The following is a 21,749-nucleotide window of genomic DNA, read 5'->3' on the forward strand; positions in this document are numbered from 1 at the left end:
TTCTAGTAAAAAAGTGCATGCTATAGAAGAAATTAATGTTTTGAGTGGAAAGATGGATGAACTTATGAAATTGTTTGCTACTAAAAATACTCCTCTTGGTCCCAATGATATGCCTTTGTCTTCTTTGATTGAGAATAATAATGAATCTATGGATGTGAATTTTGTTGGTGGGAATAGTTTTGGAAACAACGCTTATAGAGGAAACTTTAATGCTAGACCGTTCCCTAGTAATTCCTCTAATAATTATGGAAATTCCTATAATAATTCTTATGGTAATTTTAATAAGATGCCCTCTGATTTTGAGAATAGTGTGAAAGAATTTATGATGTCTCAAAAGAATTTTAATGCTTTGTTTGAAGAAAAATTGCTCAAAGTTGATGATTTGGCTAGAAACGTTGATAGACTTTTGCTTGATATTGATTCTCTTAAACTTAGATCTTCTCCTCCTAAGCATGATATCAATGAGTCTCTAAAAGTAATGAGAACTTCCATTGACGAGTGTAAGGAAAGAACCGCTAGATTGCGTGCTAAGAAAGATAGCTTTATAAAAGCGTGTTCTTCTAGTTTCCATGAAAATAATGATGAGGATCTTAAAGTTATTGATGCGTCTCCTATTAGATCTATGTTTTGCAATATGAATTTTGATAATTATGGGACAGATGATGAATCAACATTGCCTAGAAGGCATCCCAAGAATTCGGAGTCTTTAGATCTTGATGCTAAATTTGGTAAAAGTGAGATTGGAGAGTCCTCAACTTCTAATAATATAGAACCTACTATCTCGGATTTCAAGGAATTTGATTATGATAATTGCTCTTTAAAAGGTTGTATTTCCTTGTTGCAATCCATTGTTAATTTTCCTCATGCTTATAGTCAAAATAAAGCTTTTACCAAACATATCGTTGATGCCTTGATGCAATCTTATGATGAAAAACTTAATTTGGAAGTTTCTATACCTAGAAAACTTAATGATGAGTGGGAACCTACTATAAAGATTAGAATTAAAGATTATGAGTGGTTTGCTTTGTGTGATTTGGGTGCTAGTGTTGCCACGATTCCGAAAACTTTATGTGATATTCTAGGTTTCCATGATCTTGATGATTGCTCTTTAAAATTGCACCTTGCGGATTCCACCATTAAAAAGCCAATGGGAAGGATCAATGATGTTCTCATTGTTGCAAATAAAAATTTGGAGTCCGTGGATTTTATCATTCTTGATATAGATTGCAATCTTTCTTGCCCTATTATTCTTGGTAGACCTTTCCTTAGAACGATTGGTGCGATTATTGATATGAAGGAAGGGAATATTAGATTCCAATTTCCATTAAAGAAAGGCATGGAGAACTTTCCAAGAAATAAAGCCAAATTACCTTATGAATCTATCATGCATGCTACTTATGAATTTAGTGCCAAAGAGGGCACTCGTTAGATCTATCTTTGCTTTTATGCCTAGCTAGGGGCGTTAAACGATAGCGCTAGTTGGGAGGCAACCCAATTTTCTTTATGTTTCTTGTTTTTTTCCTGTTTAGTAATAAATCTTGCATCTACCTTCTGTTTATATGTGTTTTTATCTTTTAATTAGTGTTTGTGCCAAGTAGAACCTATAGGATAACCTATGATGATAGTTGATTTGATTCTGCTGAAAAACAGAAACTTTGCACGCACGAATATAATTTTGTTAAATCACAGGAACGTGCTTTTGCGTTGATTCTTTTTTCTTATGTTCAATAAACAAAATTTCCAGGACTTCATATTTTTTAAGGATTTTTAGAGTTCCAGAAGTTTGTGTTAGTTACAGAATGCTACAGACTGTTCTGTTTTTGACAGATTCTGTTTTTCGTGTGTTGTTTGCTTATTTTGATGAATCTATGGCTAGTAAATTAGTTTATGAACCATAGAGAAGTTGGAATACAGTAGGTTTAACACCAAAATAAATAAAGAATGAGTTCATTGCAGTAACTTGTGTGGTGGTTTTGTTTTCTTTCACTAACGGAGCTTATAAGATTTCCTGTTGAGTTTTGTGTTGTGAAGTTTTCAAGTTTTGGGTAAAGCCTTTATGGACTATGGAATAAAGGGTGGTAAGAGCCTCAGCTTGGGGATTCCCATAGCACCCCAAGATATTCAAGAATAGACAAAATCCTAAGCTTGGGGATGCCCCGGGAAGGCATCCCCTCTTTCGTCTTCGTTCATTGGTAACTTTACTTGGAGCTATATTTTGATTCGCCACATGATATGTGTTTTGCTTGGAGCGTCGTGTATTATATTAGTCTTTGATTTTTAGTTTACCACAATCATCCTTTCTGTACACACCTTTAGGGAGAAGCCTACTTGATTAGAATTTGCTAGAATACTCTATGTGCTTCACTTATATCTTTTGAGCTTGATAGTTTTTGCTCTAGTGCTTCACTTATATCTTTTAGAGCACGGTGGTGTCTTAATTTTGAAGAAATTTTTAGTCTCTCATGCTTCACTTATATTATTTTGAGAGTCTTTTAGAACATCATGGTATTTGCTATGGTCATAAAGTTGGTCCTAGAATGATGAGCATCCAAGTTGGGTATAATAAAAACTATCATAGAAAGTGAATTGGATGCTATGATCAATTTGATGCTTGATAATTGTTTTGAGATATGGAGGTAGTAATATTAAAGTTATGCTAGTTGGGTGATTATGAATTTAAAGAATGCTTGTGTTGAAGTTTGTGATTCCCGTAGCATGCACGTATGGTGAACCGCTTGGTGATGAAGTTGGAGCACAATTTTATTTATTGATTGTCTTCCTTATGAGTGGCGGTCGGGGACGAGCGATGGTCTTTTCCTACCAATCTATCCCCCTAGGAGCATGCGAGTAGTGCTTTGGTTTTTGATGACTTCTAAATTTTTGCAATAAGTGCATGAGTTCTTTTGATTAATGTTGAGTCCATGGATTATACGCACCCTTTCACCCTTCCACCATTGCTAGCCTTTCTTGTACCGTGCAACTTTTGCCGGTACCATACACCCACCATATACCTTCCTCAAAACAGCCACCATACCTACCTATTATGGCATTTCCATAGCCATTCTGAGATACATTACCATGCAACTTTCCACCATTTCGTTCATATGACACGCATTGCTTTTGTCATATTGCTCTTTGCATGATCATTTAGTTGACATTGTATTTGTGGAAAGGCCACCTTCATAATTTTCATACATGTCACTCTTGATTCATTGCATATCCCGGTACACTGCCGGAGGCATTCGTATTGAGTCATATCTTGTTCTAGCTTTGAGTTGTAATTCTTGAGTTGTAAATCCATAAAAGTGTGATGATCTTCATTATTAGAGCATTGTCCTAGTGAGGAAAGGATGATGAAGACTATGATTCCCCCACAAGTCGGGATGAGACTTCGGACTTTACAAAAAAAAGGGAAAAAAGTAAAAAATAGAAAGGCCAAAAATAAAAAAGGGGGGGAGAAAAAATAATAAAATGAGAGAAAAAGAGAGAAGGGACAATGCTACTATCTCTTTTTCCACACTTGTGCTCCAAAATAGCACCATGATCTTCATGATAGAGAGTCTCATATGTTGTCACTTTCATATACTAGTGGGAATTTTTCATTATATAACTTGGCTTGTATATTCCAATGATGGGCTTCCTCAAAAATGCCCTAGGTCTTCGTAGCAAGAAAGTTGGATGCACACCCACTAAGTTTCTTTTGTTGAGCTTTCATATATTTATAGCTCTAGTGCATCCGTGTCATGGCAATCCCTACTCACTCACATTGATATCCATGAATGGGCATCTCCATAGCCTGTTGATATGCCTAGTTGATGTGAGACTATCTTCTCCTTTTTGTCTTCTCCACAACCACCATTCTACTCCACATATAGTGTTATGTCCATGGCTCACGCTCATGTATTGCGTGAAAGTTGAAAGAGTTTGAGATTACTAAAGTATGAAACAATTGCTTGGCTTGTCATCGGGGTTGTGCATTATTAAATACTTTGTATGATGAAGATAGAGCAACAACCAGACTATATGATTTTGTAGGGATAACTTTCTTTGGCCATGTTATTTTGAGAAGACATGATTACTTTGATTAGTACGCTTGAAGTGTTACTATTTCTCTTATCAATATGAACTTTTATTTTGAATCATTTGGATCTGAACATTCATGCCACAATAAATAAAACTACATTATGAATTATGCTAGGTAGCATTCCACATAAAAAATTCTCTTTTTATCATTTACCTACTCGAGGACGAGTAGGAATTAAGCTTGGGGATGCTTGATGCGTCTCCAACGTATCTATAATTTTTGATTGTTCCATGCTATTATATTACCCCTTTTGGATGTTTATGGGCTTTATTCTACACATTTATATCATTTTCGGGACTAACCTACTAACCGGAGGCCCAACCCATATTGCTGTTTTTTTGCCTATTTCAGTATTTCAAAGAAAAGGAATATCAAACGGAGTCCAAATGGAATGAAACCTTTGGGAGCGTGATTTTTGGAACAAACGTGATCCAGAGCACTTGGAGTGCAAGCCAAGGAGCTGCCGAGGCTCCCACGAGATAGGAGGCCCCCCTGTAGGGCACGCCCCCCTGTCTCGTGGGCCCCTCGGGTGGCCACTGACGTACTTCTTCCTTTGATATATACCTACGTACCCCGAAAACATCCAGGAGCAACACAAAACACAATTTCCACCACCGTAACCTTCTGTACCCGTGAGATCCCATCTTGGAGCCTTCGCTGGCGTTCTGCCGGAGGGGGAATCGACCACGGAGGGCTTCTACATCAACATCCTTGCCCCTCCGATGAGTTGTGAGTAGTTTACCACAGACCTACGGGTCCATAGTTATTAGCTAGATGGCTTCTTCTCTCTTTTTGGATCTCAATACAATGTTGTCCCCCTCTCTTGTGGAGATCTATTCGATGTAAACTCTTTTTGCGGTGTGTTTGTCGACATCCGATGAATTGTGGGTTTATGATCAAGTTTATCTATGAATAATATTTGAATCTTCTCTGAATTCTTTAATGTGTGATTGAGTTGCCTTTGCAAGTCTCTTCGAATTATTAGTTTGGTTTGGCCTACTAGATTGATCTTTCTTGCCATGGGAGAAGTGCTTAGCTTTGGGTTCAATCTTGCGGTGTCCTTACCCAGTAACAGAAAGGATTGCAAGGCACATATTGTATTGTTGCCATCGAGGATAACAAGATGGGGTTTATATCATATTGCTTGAGTTTATCCCTCTACATCATGTCATCTTGCTTAATGCGTTACTCTGTTCTTATGAACTTAATACTCTAGATGCAGGCAGGAGTCGGTCGATGTTTGGAGTAATAGTAGGAGATGCAGGCAGGAGTCGGTCTACTTGTTATGGACGTGATGCCTATATACATGATCATGCCTAGATAATCTCATAACTATGCGCTTTTCTATCAATTGCTCGACAATAATTTGTTCACCCACCGTAATACTTATGCTATCTTGAGAGAAGCCACTAGTGAAACCTATGGCCCCCGGGTCTATCTCTTATCATATGTGTTTTCAATCTACTTTTTTTTGCATCTTTACTTTTTGCATCCATATTATAAAATACCAAAAATATATTTATCTTATCATACTATCTTTATTAGATCTCACTTTCGCAAGTGGCCGTGAAGCGATTGACAACCCCTTTATTGCGTTGGTTGCGAGTTCTTTGTTTGTTTGTGTAGGTGTGTGGGACTTTTGAGGAGCCTCCTACTAGATTGATACCTTGGTTCTCAAAAACTAAGGGAAATACTTACGCTACTATTGCTGCATCACCCTCTCCTCTTCGAGGAAAACCAACGCAAGCTCAAGACGTAGCAACCTGGAATTTGACTATCTCATCTGCGGGTTTAAATGAGGTGGACTTGGGTCGTTTGTCGAGTATCACGTCGTCCCTGTCCACTATGGCGCGCAGCGTTGTTAGTTCTTCGGCCGCTAGGGCTTCGGATAATGCTTCCAGGGCTAGTGCTGCAGTTTTATTTTCGGCGCGGAGTGCGACGTCCGGATCACTTGCTAGATTGATAATTCCATTGGTTCCGGGCATTTTAAGCTTCATGTACCCGTAATGGGGTATAGCTTGAAAGCTCGTGAATGTGTCCCGCCCTAAAAGGGCATGGTATCCGCTGCTGAAAGGAGCCACTTGGAATGTGATTTCTTCGGACCTATAATTCTCCGGGGTGCCGAATACCACATCAAGTGTGATTTTCCCGCACACCGTGCCTCCTGACTAGGGATGATTCCCCTGAAGGTCGTGCCACTTTGCTCAATGCGGCTTTTATCAATTTCCATCTTGTTGAGTGTTTCTTCATAGATCAGGTTTAATCCACTTCCGCCGTCCATGAGTACTTTAGTGAGCCGAAAGCCGTCCATGATTGGGCTAAGGACCAAAGCGGCTGGTGCTCGGACTGTATGGAATTGAGGTTCGTCACTGGCACTGAAAGTTATAGCAGTGTCATTCCACGAATTTGTTTTTGCCACATGGCAGATTTCAGCGAAATTTCGATGAGCTCACTTGCGCCCATTATTTGAGGCGAAAGTCTCAAAGACTGACAGTACCGCATTGTTGTCTTCGGCGGGATGTTGCTCTGCTTTATGGTCTACAAGAAGATCCTCGCCGCTTTTTCTACCTGCCAGAGTATCCAACATGCTCTAAGGCTATGCGTTGGCGTAGTGTCCGGTGTGCTGTGAATTTTGCATGGCCCATTGAGCATTCTTCCAATACGGTTCCACGCCCTATGGTGGGCTTTAGTTTTTTGGGAATTGGATCGGGTAACTTACGAGAGTTTGCCCTTTTAGCTCGGAGGAAGGGTTTAGCGAGAGCCGGATTATCCCAAAAGTCTATTTGGGTTTTCCAGGCACTTTCCATCGCACAGTACTTTTGTACTATGGCTGCTAAGTCCGCAAAGTGTACTATGTCACGGTGGCCTATAGCATTAAGGATCCCTTTGCTCGTGCAATTTTTGCAGAAAAGTGAGATTGCGTCCTCCTCGCGACAGTCCTTGACCTTGTTTATCACAAGGAGGAATCTGGCCCAGTAGTGATGTACTGTCTCTTGGGGCTCTTGTCTGATATGGGAGAGACGGCTTAAGTCGGGGTGGGCGGGTTTAGTTAAATCTGGATTCTGATCCAATCTAATGCCCAGGGGCAAAGGAGCTTCCGGGCTTGGCACCTCGGGCTCCGGGGTGCTGCTCGACTTTTCCGACCCGTTGCCTGATTCTAAGTTTGGGGTCTGGGTCATGTCCTCCCGCGAGCGGGTATCCGAATCGGAGAGCCCGGTAATCCGGACATAGTTCGTCCTCAAAAGAGAGGGATAATCCACGTGCGGCTCTTCCACTACCGCTATCTCGTGGGTGACCGGTGGGGATTTAATATCCCCTTGGTTGGGTTTAAGCCCAATCCGATCATAGTCTGTAGCGACTCCCAAAGTGGCGATGCGATCCAAGAGCTCATTAAGGGAGGAGAGCTCCATTGGATCCATCTATTCGGCAAGTTCCGAGTTGACGTGGAGGCTATTTTTGATGACCCAAGAGGTCATCGTCGGCGCGGAAGCCGATTGAGTGGCCACGACGAAGCCGCCTAGTCGGAGAGTTTGACCTACCGCCAGTGCTCCCCTAGAGGTGATGTTGTCCTTGACAACGAGACGGGCCATCGAGCCTTGCAGCGACGACACAGAGGAACTCTCAATGAAAGCACCATTGTCGGTGTCAAACCCGGTGGATCTCGGGTAGGGGGTCCCGATCTGTGCGTCTAAGGCTAATGGTAACAGGAGGCAAGGGACACGATGTTTTATCCAGGTTCGGTCCCTCTCGATGGAGGTAAAACCCTACTTCCTGCTTGATTGATCTTGATGATATGAGTATTACAAGAGTTGATCTACCACGAGATCGTAGAGGCTAAACCCTAGAAGCTAGCCTATGATGATTATGATTGTCCCTCTATGGACTAAACCCTCCGGTTTATATAGACACCGGAGGGGGCTAGGGTTTACATAGAGTCGGTTACAAAGAAGGAGATATAATATCTAGATCACCAAGCTTGTCTTCCACGCAAAGGAGAGTCCCATCCGGACACGGGACAAAGTCTTGAGTCTTGTATCTTCACGGTCCAACAGTCCAGCCAAAGTATATAGTCCGGCTGTCCGGATACCCCCTAATCCAGGACTCCCTCAGGTACCTCTTGGGGTCGACACGTCTGTAACATGGTTCTGGGGTAAAGTCCAAGTAATCGTATGTCCATAACACCAAGGGGGAATCCAAGGAATCACCCTGAATGGATTCCACTTGATGTAACCGTTAACGTAAACTTGGAGGAATCACCCTTGAGGGTTCACACTTGAGGTGTTGCACGACAGAGTCGTTATAGGGAGTGGTGAATGAGGAATCCACCTTCGTAGACCATGGCCGATTAGCAACACTACAGAGATCTCAACAGAAGTGCTATATGAGATATCATCCTCGGCACTCGATAGTAGCTCTACAGAGTCGTACAACTAAGGGGGGTGTAAGGTGATGTGTACGGCACTAGACCTCGATCATGTCGATCGAGTCATCTGGTAATCCAGCGGGGGCAACAGGGACAAGGTGAGGGGTCACTGATGGATCACTAACCAACCTATACTAAGCATATAGGATAAGCAGGTAAGGTACAGTAGCAGGTTAGGAAAGCAGGCTATGCATCAGAATATGAGCAATCAATTACTATTGCAAAATCTAATGAAAGCATGAGAGAGAATGGAATGGGCGATATAGGAATGATCCAGGGGGTTTGCTTGCAGAAGCTCTGCTAAAAAGGACTGGTTGTCAGGGATGTAGTCGATGTCAGGAGCAGCGCAAGTCTTAGTGTCTACCAGAGAGAAGAGGGGGAAGAAACAATAAGTATAAAGTAAACAGATGCATCACGATACATGACATGATAATATGCAGTGCTAGGGGTGACCTAAGGCAATGCTGGACGATCCAGAAGAAGCGGGAAAACATCTGGGAATGTTTTCCCGGAGTTTGGCATTTTTGGATAAGTGAATCTCGCAGGAAGGATCCATATTCATGATGCTAGAGGCATGTGACCGATGAATGGATTGCATATTCAGATTCGTTACATTTTTCTGAGCAACTTTCATATATCAATTATTCTCATGTGACTTATAGATTATTTTATATGATTTAAACATTTTTGAAATTATTATTATATAAATTAGTTCAAAATTTAGTTTAATTGCGTCAGCATGATGTCAGCAGTCAACCGAGCTGGTCCAGGTCAAACCTGACAACTGGGTCCCACATGTCATAGACAGTGGGCCTAACAGAGTATAATTTTAAACTAAACTAGCTAATTAGGCGTCTAGGCCCACCTATCAGTGGCTAACTAATTAAATTAAATTTAGTTAATTAGGCTAATTAATGGTGGGGCTGTTGGGGAACGTAGCAGAAATTCAAAAATTTCCTACGTGTCACCAAGATCTATCTATGGAGAAACCAGCAACGAGGGGAAGGAGAGTGCATCTACATACCCTTGTAGATTGCTAAGCGGAAGCGTTCAAAAGAACGGGGTTGAAGGAGTCGTACTCGTCGTGATCCAAATCACCGGAGATCCTAGTGCCGAACGGACGGCACCTCCGCGTTCAACACACGTACAGCCCGGTGACGTCTCCCATGCCTTGATCCAGCAAGGAGAGAGGGAGAGGTTGAGGAAGACTCCATCCAGCAGCAGCACGACGGCGTGGTGGTGGTGGAGGAGCGTGGCAATCCTGGAGGGCTTCGTCAAGCACGGCGGGAGAGGAGGAGGACTTGGGAGAGGGGGAGGGCTGCGCCAGAACTTGGGTGCGGCTGCCCTCCCACCCCCCACATATATATAGGGGCAAAGGAGAGGGGGGCCGCCCCCCTTAGATCCAATCTGAGGAGGGGGCGGTGGCCAGGGGGTTTCCTTGCCCCCCAAGGCAAGGGGGCGCCCCCCTTTAGGGTTTCCCCCAAGCCCTAGGCGCCTTGGGACTTGGTGGGGGGCGCACCAGCCCACCTGGGGCTGGTCCCCTCCCACACTTGGCCCATGCAGCCCTCTGGGGCCGGTGGCCCCACCTGGTGGACCCCCGGGACCCTCCCGGTGGTCCCGGTACATTACCGATAGCACCCGGAACTTTTCACGTGACCAAAACAGGACTTCCCATATATAAATCTTTACCTACGAACCATTCCGGAACTCCTTGTGATGTCCGGGATCTCATCCGGGACTCCGAACAACATTCGGTAACCACATACAAACTTCCTTAATAACCTAAGTGTGTAGACCCTACGGGTTCGGGAACCATGCAGACATGACCGAGACGTTCTCCGGTCAATAACTAACAGCGGGATCTGGATACCCATGTTGGATCCCACATGTTCCATGATGATCTCATCGGATGAACCACAATGTCAAGGACTCAATCGACCTCGTATACAATTCCCTTTGTCTAACGGTATTGTACTTGCCCGAGATTCGATCGTCGGTATACCGATACCTTGTTCAATCTCGTTACCGGCAAGTCTCTTTACTCGTTCCGTAACACATCATCCCATGATCAACCCCTTGGTCACATTGTGCACATTATGATGATGTCCTACCGAGTGGGCCCAGAGATACCTCTCCGTTTACACGGAGTGACAAATCCCAGTCTCGATTCGTGCCAACCCAACAGACACTTTCGGAGATACCTGTAGTGCACCTTTGTAGCCACCCAGTTATGTTGTGACGTTTGGTACACCCAAAGCATTCCTACGGTATCCGGGATTTGCACAATCTCATGGTCTAAGGAAAAGATACTTGACATTAGAAAAGCTTTAGCATACGAAATACATGATCTTTGTGCTAGGCTTAGGATTGGGTCTTATCCATCACATCATTCTGCTAATGATGTGATCTCGTTATCAACGACATCCAATGTCCATGGTCAGGAAACCGTAACCATCTATTGATCAACGAGCTAGTCAACTAGAGGCTTACTAGGGACATGGTGTTGTCTATGTACCCACACATGTATCTGAGTTTCCTATCAATACAATTATAGCATGGATAATAAACGATTATCATGAACAAGGAAATATAATAATAATAACTAATTTATTATTGTCTCTAGGGCATATTTCCAACAGTCTCCCACTTGCACTAGAGTCAATAATCTAGTTCACATCACCATGTGATTAACACTGACAGGTCACATCGTCATGTGACCAACATCCAAAGAGTTTACTAGTGTCACTAAACTAGTTCACATCACCATGTGATTAAGACTAAATGAGTTCTGGGGTTTGATCATGTTTTGCTTGTGAGAGAGGTTTTAGTCAACGGGTCTGCAACATTCAGATCCGTATGTACTTCGCAAATCTCTAGGTCATATTGTAAATGTTGCTTCCACGCTCCACTTGGAGCTATTCCAAATGGTTGCTCCACTATACGTATCCGGTTTGCTACTCAGAGCCATTCGCATGGGTGTTAAAGCTTGCATCGACGTAACCCTTTACACCGAACTCTTTATCACCTCCATAATCGAGAAACATGTCCTTATTTACTCCAAGGACAATTTTGACCGATGTCCAATGATCCATTCCTGGATCATTCTTGTACCCCTTGACTGACTCATGGCAAGGCACACTTCCGGTGCGGTACACAGCATAGCATACTATAGATCCTATGTCTGAAGCATAGGGGAGGACCTTCGTCCTTTGTCTCTCTTCTGCCATTGTCAAGCTTCAACTCTTAACTTCATACCTTACAACTCAGGCAAGAACTCCTTCTTTGACTGATCCATCTTGAACACCTTCAAGATCATGTCAATGTATGTGCTCATTTGAAAGTACTATTAAGCATTTTGATCTATCTTATAGATCTTGATGCTTATTGTTCAAGTAGCCTAATCCAGGTTTTCTATTGAAAAACACTTTTCAAATAACCCTATATGCTTTCCAGAAATTCTACATCATTTCTGATCAACAATATGTCAACAACATATACTCATCAGAAATTCTATAGTGCTCCCACTCACTTCTTTGGAAATACAAGTTTCTCATAAACTTTGTATAAACCCAAGATCTTTGATCATCTCATCAAAGCGTACATTCCAACTCCGAGATGCTTACTCCAGTCCATGGAAGGATCGCTGGAGCTAGCATACCTTTTAGCATCCTTAGGATCGACAAAACCTTTCTGATTGTATCACATACAACCTTTCCTTACGAAAACTGGTAAGGGAACTCATTTTGACATCCATCTACCAGATTTCATAAATGCAGCTAATGCTAACATGATTCCGACGGACTTAAGCATCACTACGGATGAGAAAATCTCATCGTAGTCAACTCCTTGAACTTGTGAAAAAACTCTTCGCCACAAGTCGAGCTTCATAGACGGTGACACTACCGTCCACGTCCGTCTTCTTCTTAAAAATCCATTTATCTCAATGGCTTGCCGATCATCGGCCAAGTCCACCAAAGTCCATGCTTTGTTCTGATACATGGATCCTATCTCGGATTTCATGGCTTCTAACCATTTGTCGGAATATGGGCCCACCATCGCTTCTCCATAGCTCGTAGGTTCATTGTTGTCCAGCAATATGACCTTCAAGACAGGATTACTATACCATTCTGAAGTAGTACGCATCCTTGTCACCCTACGAGGTATGGTAGTGACTTGATCCAAAACTTCATGATCACTATCATAAGCTTCTACTTCAATTGGTGTAGGCGCCACAGGAACAACTTCCTGTGCCCTGCTACACACTTGTTGAAGTGACGGTTCAATAACCTCATCAAGTCTCCACCATCCTCCCACTCAATTCTCGAGACAAACCTTTCCTCGAGAAAGGACCCATTCAAGAAACAATCCCTATTGCTTTCGGATCTGAATTAGGAGGTATACCCAACTATTTTGGGTGTCCTATGAAGATGCATTTTATCCGCTTTGGGTTCGAGCTTATCAACCTGAAACTTTTCACATAAGTGTCGCAGCCCCAAACTTTTAAGAAACGACAACTTAGGTTTCTCCAAACCAGAGTTCAAACGGTGTCGTCTCAACGGAATTACGTGGTGCCCTATTTAGAGTGAGTGTGGTTGTCTCTAATGCCTAACCCATGAACAATAGTGGTAATTCGGTAAGAGACATCATGGTACGCACCATATCTAATAGGGTGCAACTATGATGTTCGGACACACCATCACACTATGGTGTTCCAGGCGGTATTAATTGTGAAACAATTTCCACAGTGTCTTAATTGCGTGCCAAAGCTCGTAACTCAGATACTCATCTCTATGTTGATAGCATAGACATTTTATCCTCTTGTCACGAAGATCTTCAACTTCACTTTGAAATTACTTGAACCATTCAATAACTCAGACTTGTGTTTCATCAAGTAAATATACAACATCTACTCGAATCATCTGTGAAGTAAGAACATAACGATATTCACTATATGCCGCAGCACTCATTGGACTGCACACATCAAAATGTGTTACTTCCAACAAGTTGCTATCTTGTTCCATCTTACTGAAAACGAGGCTTTTCAGTCATCTTGCCCATGTGGTATGATTTGCATATCTCAAGTGATTCAAAATCAAGTGAGTCCAAATGATCCATCTGCATGGAGTTTCTTCATGCGTATACACCAATAGACATGGTTCGCATGTCTCAAACTTTTCAAAAATGAGTGAGTCCAAAGATCCATCAACATGGAGATTCTTCATGCGTTTTACACCAATATGACTTACATGGCAGTGCCACAAGTAAGTGGTACTATCATTACTATCTTATATCTTTTGGCATGAAAATGTGTATCAGTACGTTGAGATTCAATAAACCATTCCTTTAGGTGCAAGACCATTGAAGGTATTATTCAAATAAATAGAGTAACCATTATTCTCCTTAAATGAATAATCGTATTGCGATAGACATAATCCAATCATGTCTATGCTCAACACAAACACCAAATGACAATTATTCAGGTTTAATACTAATCTTGATGGTAGAGGGAGCGTACGATGTTTGATCACGTCAAACTTGGCAACACTTCCAACACATATCGTCAGCTCACCTTTAGCTAGTCTCCGTTTATTCCGTAGCTCTTTTATTTCGAGTTACTAACACTTAGCAACCGAACCGGTATCTTAATACCCTGGTGCTACTAGGAGTACTAGTAAAGTACACATTAACATAATGTATATCCAATATACTTTTATCGACCTTGCCAGCCTTCTTATCTACCAAGTATCTAGGGTAATTCTGCTCTAGTGTCCGTTCCTCACATTACAGAAGCACTTAGTCTCGGGTTTGGGTTCTACCTTGGGTTTCTTCACTAGAGCAGCAACTGTTTTGCCATTTCATGAAGTATCCCTTGTTGCCCTTGCCCTTCTTCAAACTAGTGGTTTTACCAACCATCAACAATTGATGCTCCTACTTGACTTCTACTTTCGCGGTGTCAAACATCGCGAACACTTCAAGGATCATCATATCTATCCCTGATATGTTATAGTTCATCACGAAGCTCTGGCAGCTTGGTGGCAATGACTTTGAAGAAACATCATTGTCTCTTCTGGAAGATCAACTCCCACTTGATTCAAGTGATTATTGCACTCAGACAATCTGAGCACAAGCTCAACGATTGAGCTTTTCTCCCTTAGTTTGCAGGCTAAGAAAATCGTCGAAGGTCTTATACCTCTTGACGTGGGCATGAGCCTGAAATCCCAATTTCGGCCCTCGAAACATCTCATATGTTCTGCTACGTTTCGAAATCGTCTTTGGTGCCTCAACTCTAAACCGTTTAACTGAACTATCACGTAGTTTTCAAAATGTGTATGTCCGATGTTCGCAACATCCACAGACGACGTTTGGGGTTCAGCACACTGAGCGGTGCATTAAGGACATAAGCTTTCTATTGTCCGCATAATCGCTACTGTCAACTTTCAACTATATTTTCTCTAGGAACATATCTAAAACAGTAGAATTAAAGCGCGAGCTATGACATAATTTGCAAAGATCTTTTGACTATGTTCAGGATAATTAAGTTCATCTCATGAACTCCCACTCAGATAGACATCCCTCTAGTCATCTAAGTGATTACATGATCCGAATCAACTAGGTCGTGTCCGATCATCACATGAGACGGACTAGTCATCATCGGTGAACATCTTCATGTTGATCGTATCCTCCATACGACTCATGCTCGACCTTTCGGTCTCTTGTGTTCCGAGGCCATGTCTGTACATGCTAGGCTCGTCAAGTTAACCTAAGTGTATCGCATGTGTAAATCTGGCTTACACCCGTTGTATGTGAACATAAGAATCTATCACACCCGATCATCATGTGGTGCTTCAAAACGACGAACTTTCGCAACGGTGCACAGTTAGGGGGAACACTTTCTTGAAACTTTAATGAGGGATCATCTTATTTACTATCGTCGTTCTAAGCAAATAAGATGTATAAACATGATAAACATCACATGCAACCAAAAAGTGACATGATATGGCCAATATCATTTTGCTCCTTTTGATCTCCATCTTCGGGGCTCCATGATCATCATCGTCACCGGCATGACACCATGATCTCCATCATCATGATCTCCATCATCGTGTCTCCATGAAGTTGTCTTGCCAACTTATTACTTCTACTACTATGGCTACCGGTTAGCAATAAAGTAAAGTAATTACATGGCGATGTTCAATGACACGCAGGTCATACAATAAATAAAGACAACTCCTATGGCTCCTGCCGGTTGTCATACTCATCGACATGCAAGTCGTGATTCCTATTACAAGAACATGATCAATCTCATACATCACATATCATTCATCACATTCTTCTTGGCCATATCACATCACATAGCATACCCTGCAAAAACAAGTTAGACGTCCTCTAATTGTTGTTTGCATGTTTTACGTGGCTGCTATGGGTTTCTAGCAAGAACGTTTCTTACGTACGCAAAAACCACAATGTGATATGTCAATTGCTATTTACCCTTCATAAGGACCCTTTTCATCGAATCTGATCCGACTAAAGTGGGAGAGACTGGCACCCGCTAGCCACCTTATGCAACAAGTGCATGTCAGTCGGTGGAACCTGTCTCACGTAAGTGTACGTGTAAGGTCGGTCTGGGCCGCTTCATCCCACAATGCCGCCGAATCAAGATTGGACTAGTAACGGTAAGCATATTGAGCAAAATCAACGCCCACAACTACTTTGTGATCTACTCGTGCAAAGAATCTATGCAATAGACCTAGCTCATGATGCCACTGTTGGGGAACGTAGCAGAAATTCAAAATTTTCCTACGTGTCACCAAGATCTATCTATGGAGAAACCAGCAATGAGGGGAAGGAGAGTGCATCTACATACCCTTGTAGATCGCTAAGCGGAAGCGTTCAAGAGAACGGGGTTGAAGGAGTCGTACTCGTCGTGATCCAAATCACCGGAGATCCTAGTGCCGAACGGACGGCACCTCTGCGTTCAACACACGTACAACCCGGTGACGTCTCCCACGCCTTGATCCAGCAAGGAGAGAGGGAGGGGTTGAGGAAGACTCCATCCAGCAGCAGCACGACGGCGTGGTGGTGGTGGAGGAGCGTGCCAATCTTGCAGGGCTTCGCCAAGCACCGCGGGAGAGGAGGAGGACTTGGGAGAGGGGGAGGGCTGCGCCAGAACTTGGGTGCGGCTGCCCTCCCACCCCCACATATATATAGGGGCAAAGGAGAGGGGGGCCGGCCCCCTCAGATCCAATCTGAGGAGGGGGCGGCGGCCAGGGGGGTTTCCTTGCCCCCCAAGGCAAGGGGGCACCCCCCCTTTAGGGTTTCCCCCAAGCCCTAGGCGCCTTGGGCCTTGGTGGGGGGCGCACCAGCCCACCTGGGGCTGGTCCCCTCCCACACTTGGCCCATGAAGCCCTCTGGGGCCGGTGGCCCCACTTGGTGGACCCCCGGGACCCTCCCGGTGGCCCCGGTACATTACCGATAGCACCCGGAACTTTTCCGGTGACCAAAATAGGACTTCCCATACATAAATCTTTACCCCCGGACCATTCCAGAACTCCTCGTGACATCCGAGATCTCATCCGGGAGTCCGAACAACATTCGGTAACCACATACAAACTTCCTTAATAACCCTAGCGTCATCGAACCTTAAGTGTGTAGACCCGGACGGGTTCGGGAACCATGCAGACATGACCGAGACGTTCTCCGGTCAATAACCAACAGCGGGATCTGGATACACATGTTGGCTCCCACATGTTCCACGATGATCTCATCGGATGAACCGCGATGTCAAGGACTCAATCGATCCCGTATACAATTCCCTTTGTCTAACGTTATTGTACTTGCCCGAGATTCAATCGTCGGTATACCGATACCTTGTTCAATCTCATTACCGGCAATTCTCTTTACACGTTCTGTAACACATCATCCCGTTATCAACCCCTTGGTCACATTGTGCACATTATGATGATGTCCTACCGAGTGGGCCCAGAGATACCTCTCCGTTTACACAGAGTGACAAATCCCAGTCTCGATTCGTGCCAACCCAACAGACACCTTCGGAGATACCTGTAGTGCACCTTTATAGCCACCCAGTTACGTTGTGACGTTTGGTACACCCAAAGCATTCCTATGGTATCCAGGAGTTGCACAATCTCATGGTCTAAGGAAAAGATACTTGACATTAGAAAAGCTTTAGCATACGAAATACATGATCTTTGTGCTAGGCTTAGGATTGGGTCTTCTCCATCACATCATTTTGCTAATGATGCGATCTCGTTATCAACGACATCCAATGTCCATGGTCAGGAAACAGTAACCATCTATTGATCAACGAGCTAGTCAACTAGAGGCTTACTAGGGACATGGTGTTGTCTATGTACCCACACATGTATCTGAGTTTCCTATCAATACAATTATAGCATGGATAATAAACGATTATCATGAACAAGGAAATATAATAATAATAACTAATTTATTATTCCCTCTAGGGCATATTTCCAATAGGGGGCCATGTGTCAGCGACTAGAGCTGCCCAGTCAACAAAGTTGACTCTGTCAACGTGGTCAACTATGACCAGCGAGGCCCACCAGTCAGCAACCCAGGGTGGCCACGTTGGCGGGCGGCGCCGGAGCATGTTGGCGTGCCAAATCCATGGCGAAGCGGCTTGGCCCTCGCGGGGATTTTGCTATGGGCTACCAAAACGGGCCCGGAGCACCGCGTCGATTGGTGGCGGTGGGAGCGGCTGGAATGGCCGGAGACGGCCGCGACAACAATGGCAGGCGGCGGTTGCGTTAGGGGTCAGGCGGCGATAGTGCTAGGGGCACGGCGAAGGCAGTGGGCGGTTCCTAAGGGTCCCTTGGGACCCTAGAAGCACGCCATCGAGCTCGGGCATGAGCTTTGTTCACCATGGCATCGGCGGCGAGGTGCAGGGCGGCTGCGGGGTCGGTCATGTCGGCGGCCTAGCTAGAGCTCGCAAATGATGGCGGGAAGAGAGGAGAAACCAAGGAGGGCTCACAGTGGAGTCGTAGGGGATGGCAGCAGGCTCGGGGAGGGATCATCGTGGCTGGAGTCGACGGAGAGGCGGCGGTGGCCGAAGGAAGAAGAAGATGTGGATCCGGTGATGCAGCGGCTCCAAGCTCAAGGTGGCGTTCATAGGCGAAGTGGAGGTCCACAGCGAAGCTCCCGTCACGTTCCTAAGCAATGGGGACGACAGAGAGCTCGTGGACGGGGGCGTCCATGGCGGCAGCGGTGTTGGATGTGCACGAGGGGGGGAGGAGATCTGGGCGAGAGGGGACGAGTGGGGGAAAGTGGGGGCTAGGGTTGGCGACAGGGGAGGCGACGATGTCTTGAGGTCACAGGGGAGCCGCCGGATGGCCACCTCGTGGTCGATCCGCGCCGAGGACGGCGTACGGGCGTCCACCGTGCTGCGGTGAACAGCGGAAGGGGGCAAGGGAGGTAAGTGCGCCGGCCTAGCATGGTTGCCGCGGCTGGGCCGTGGCACAATGTGAGTTTGCATCTTTCTTTTTCTTTTTCATTTTTTTGTTTTTACTTTTTATTTTTTTCTCTTTTCTAATCCTTTTAAATCAAAAATAGTTTTATAAAATATAAAGCTTGCTCCTAAATTATTAGTATAAATTAGGCTACTGCCACATTAAGTTTAGTATTCAACTAAATAACTTTGTATTTTTATAATTTTAAAAGTCATTTAAATAATTGTTTTAGCCCATGTTTTAATCATTTTAGGGCATTTAAACACTTTATAAAATGTTGGTTTCACCATGACAAATATCCAGGGATTATTTGCAACCTTTGAACATTTTAGTTTTTCATGTTTGTGAATTTCTTTATTTCACTTCTAATTTGAATTTGAATTTGTAAGTGCATCTAGTGCCACCCCTAGTTGGTTTTGGAGTGTTGGCGACAAACTTGGTTGAGGGACTAATGTGTTTGTGAGAATTGCAGGATAACACAGGTAGTAGTCCCATATTGATTCGGTTTACCTACCAGAGATGACCCCTAAAAATGTGTGAAGACATTGAAGACAATGGTGGTCTGTGAAGACATTCACATTGAAGACTATGACAAGAGAAGACATCACGTGAAGACTATGGAGCGCGAAGACATAGTTGTTTTGTTGTTCCCTTTTCTTCTTTGTTGAGTCATAGGAACCACCGTACTGTTAAGTGGGGTCCAAGTGAACAAAGTCAGAGTGACTGATGTGATGCTCAACCAAATCCTATGTCTTTGAGCAAAGACAATGAGAGCAAATCTTATCCAAAGTTGGATGAGTCAGCTTTACTTGTAGCCCAAGTCAAACTGCCGCGTGTGTTCGAAATCTGATCATTAGACATGTGTCAGTTCCTTAGTGACCCAGGGTCATTTTGGAAAAATCAGGTCAGGTTGCCTCCTAGCTATAAATAGCCCACCCCCTACACCATAAATTGGTGGCTGCTCAGAGTTAGTGCACGGCTTTTTGTCGTTTGAGAGAAACCCACCTCCGAACCCTTTGAGAGAGAATCCTAGCGAGGACAAATCCCAAAACACCCAGAGCCAAAGAGTGTTAGGCATCACTGAAGTCCTTTTGTCCGCGTGATCTGAAGACTTATTACACTTGAGGACTGTGAATCCTCCAGCCGGTTAGGCATCGCGTTCTGAGCATCCAAGAATCATTGTGGATTTCCAGTGAACGAAGTCTGTGAAGGTTTGTAAGTCTCCCTTGAAGACTTACCAGAGTGATTGCGCGAGGACTATGTGTTCTTAGCTCAAGGGGAATAAGGTGAAGACACGGTCTTCTGAGTTGAATCTCAACTTCCCTAACCAGACGTACAGTTGTCACAGCAACTGGAACTAGTCGAACAAATCCCTTGTCCTCTCCGAGCAACTAGTTCTATCCTACCTCTCTTGCCTTACTTACAGTTTGTCTTCGTGAAGTCTTTGCTACTTGCCTTATCTATTTGACTTCAATGTGTGAAGACTGTTGTCTGTTTGGCTTCATACTATCTTCCATACTGATCAAATCTACCTAGCTGCTTATAGTCTTCGTGCTTTCACTTTAGTGTTTACATGACTATGGCTTGTCTAGTGTAGTCTACATTCCGCTGCATATCAATAGGTTCATTTCCATCGTTTGTCTTTGAAACACCCATGTTTTGAAGACTTTCATAAAAATCGCCTATTCACCCCCCTTTTAGTCGAATACTAGCACTTTTAATTGGTAGCAGAGCAAGGTGCTCCCTTGTTCTGTGTGATTCGGTATAACCACCTGGAGTTTAGTTATGTCGACTGCAGGGATAATCAAAGTCTCTGCTGCATGCCCTGTCTTCGATGGCACTGATTACCCCTACTGGAAGAATAAGATGTGCATGCATCTTTGAAGCCATTGATGTCGATCTCTGGTATGTCGTCAAGAACGGCGTTCCCAAGACTGGTGAAGGTGTCACTCCTGCTGATGTCAAGAAGTTCGTGCAACTGGACTCAACTGCCAAGAACATCATCTATGGTCATCTGACCAAGGGGCAGTATGGTTGTGTGAGTGCTCTGGAAACGTCAAAGCTGGTCTGGGACTGGCTCTCCAAGGTCAATGAAGGCGTCTCAACACAGAGAGATTTAAGGATTAGTGTTCTTTGCAATCTCTTCAATCGCTTCAAGAGAAATGACAATGAGAATGTCCAGCTCACATTTGATCGCCTCACTGACATCACCAATGAGCTTCATGCACTCGGTGCCACTGAGATCACCAAGCATGAAATCATCAAGACACTACTGAGATCTCTCGACAGCTCATTTGACACCCTGGCCCTGATGATTCAAGAACGCCCTGACTTCAAGACTCTCGATCCGTCTGACATACTTGAGAGGCTCAACACACATGAGTTCCAGCTATCTAAGAAAAGAGATATCTATGGTCCCAACTATGGCGGCACTCGCGCTTTGAAGGCAAAGGCCGTCTCCTCGTCTGAAGAAGAATCTGACTGCAGTTCTGGTGATCCTGAAGACATTGGAAAGGAGCTTGCTATGCTCGTGAAGAAGTTCCAGAAGTTCACCAAGAAGAAAGACTTCAGAAAGTCTTCAAGATCCAGCTCAAGGAATGATGAAGCTTCCTCTCATGATCACAAAGAAGAGAACCTGTCACAAGTGCAAGAAACCCGGTCACTACATCTCTGAGTGTCCACAGTGGGACAACGAGACAAAGAAGAAGAAGAAGAGCAAGGACTATGATTCTGATGACAAGAAGAAGAAGAAATCCTC

Source organism: Triticum aestivum, chromosome 2B (assembly GCF_018294505.1).
Source record: "Triticum aestivum cultivar Chinese Spring chromosome 2B, IWGSC CS RefSeq v2.1, whole genome shotgun sequence".
In the NCBI taxonomy this organism is placed as follows: Eukaryota; Viridiplantae; Streptophyta; class Magnoliopsida; order Poales; family Poaceae; genus Triticum; species Triticum aestivum.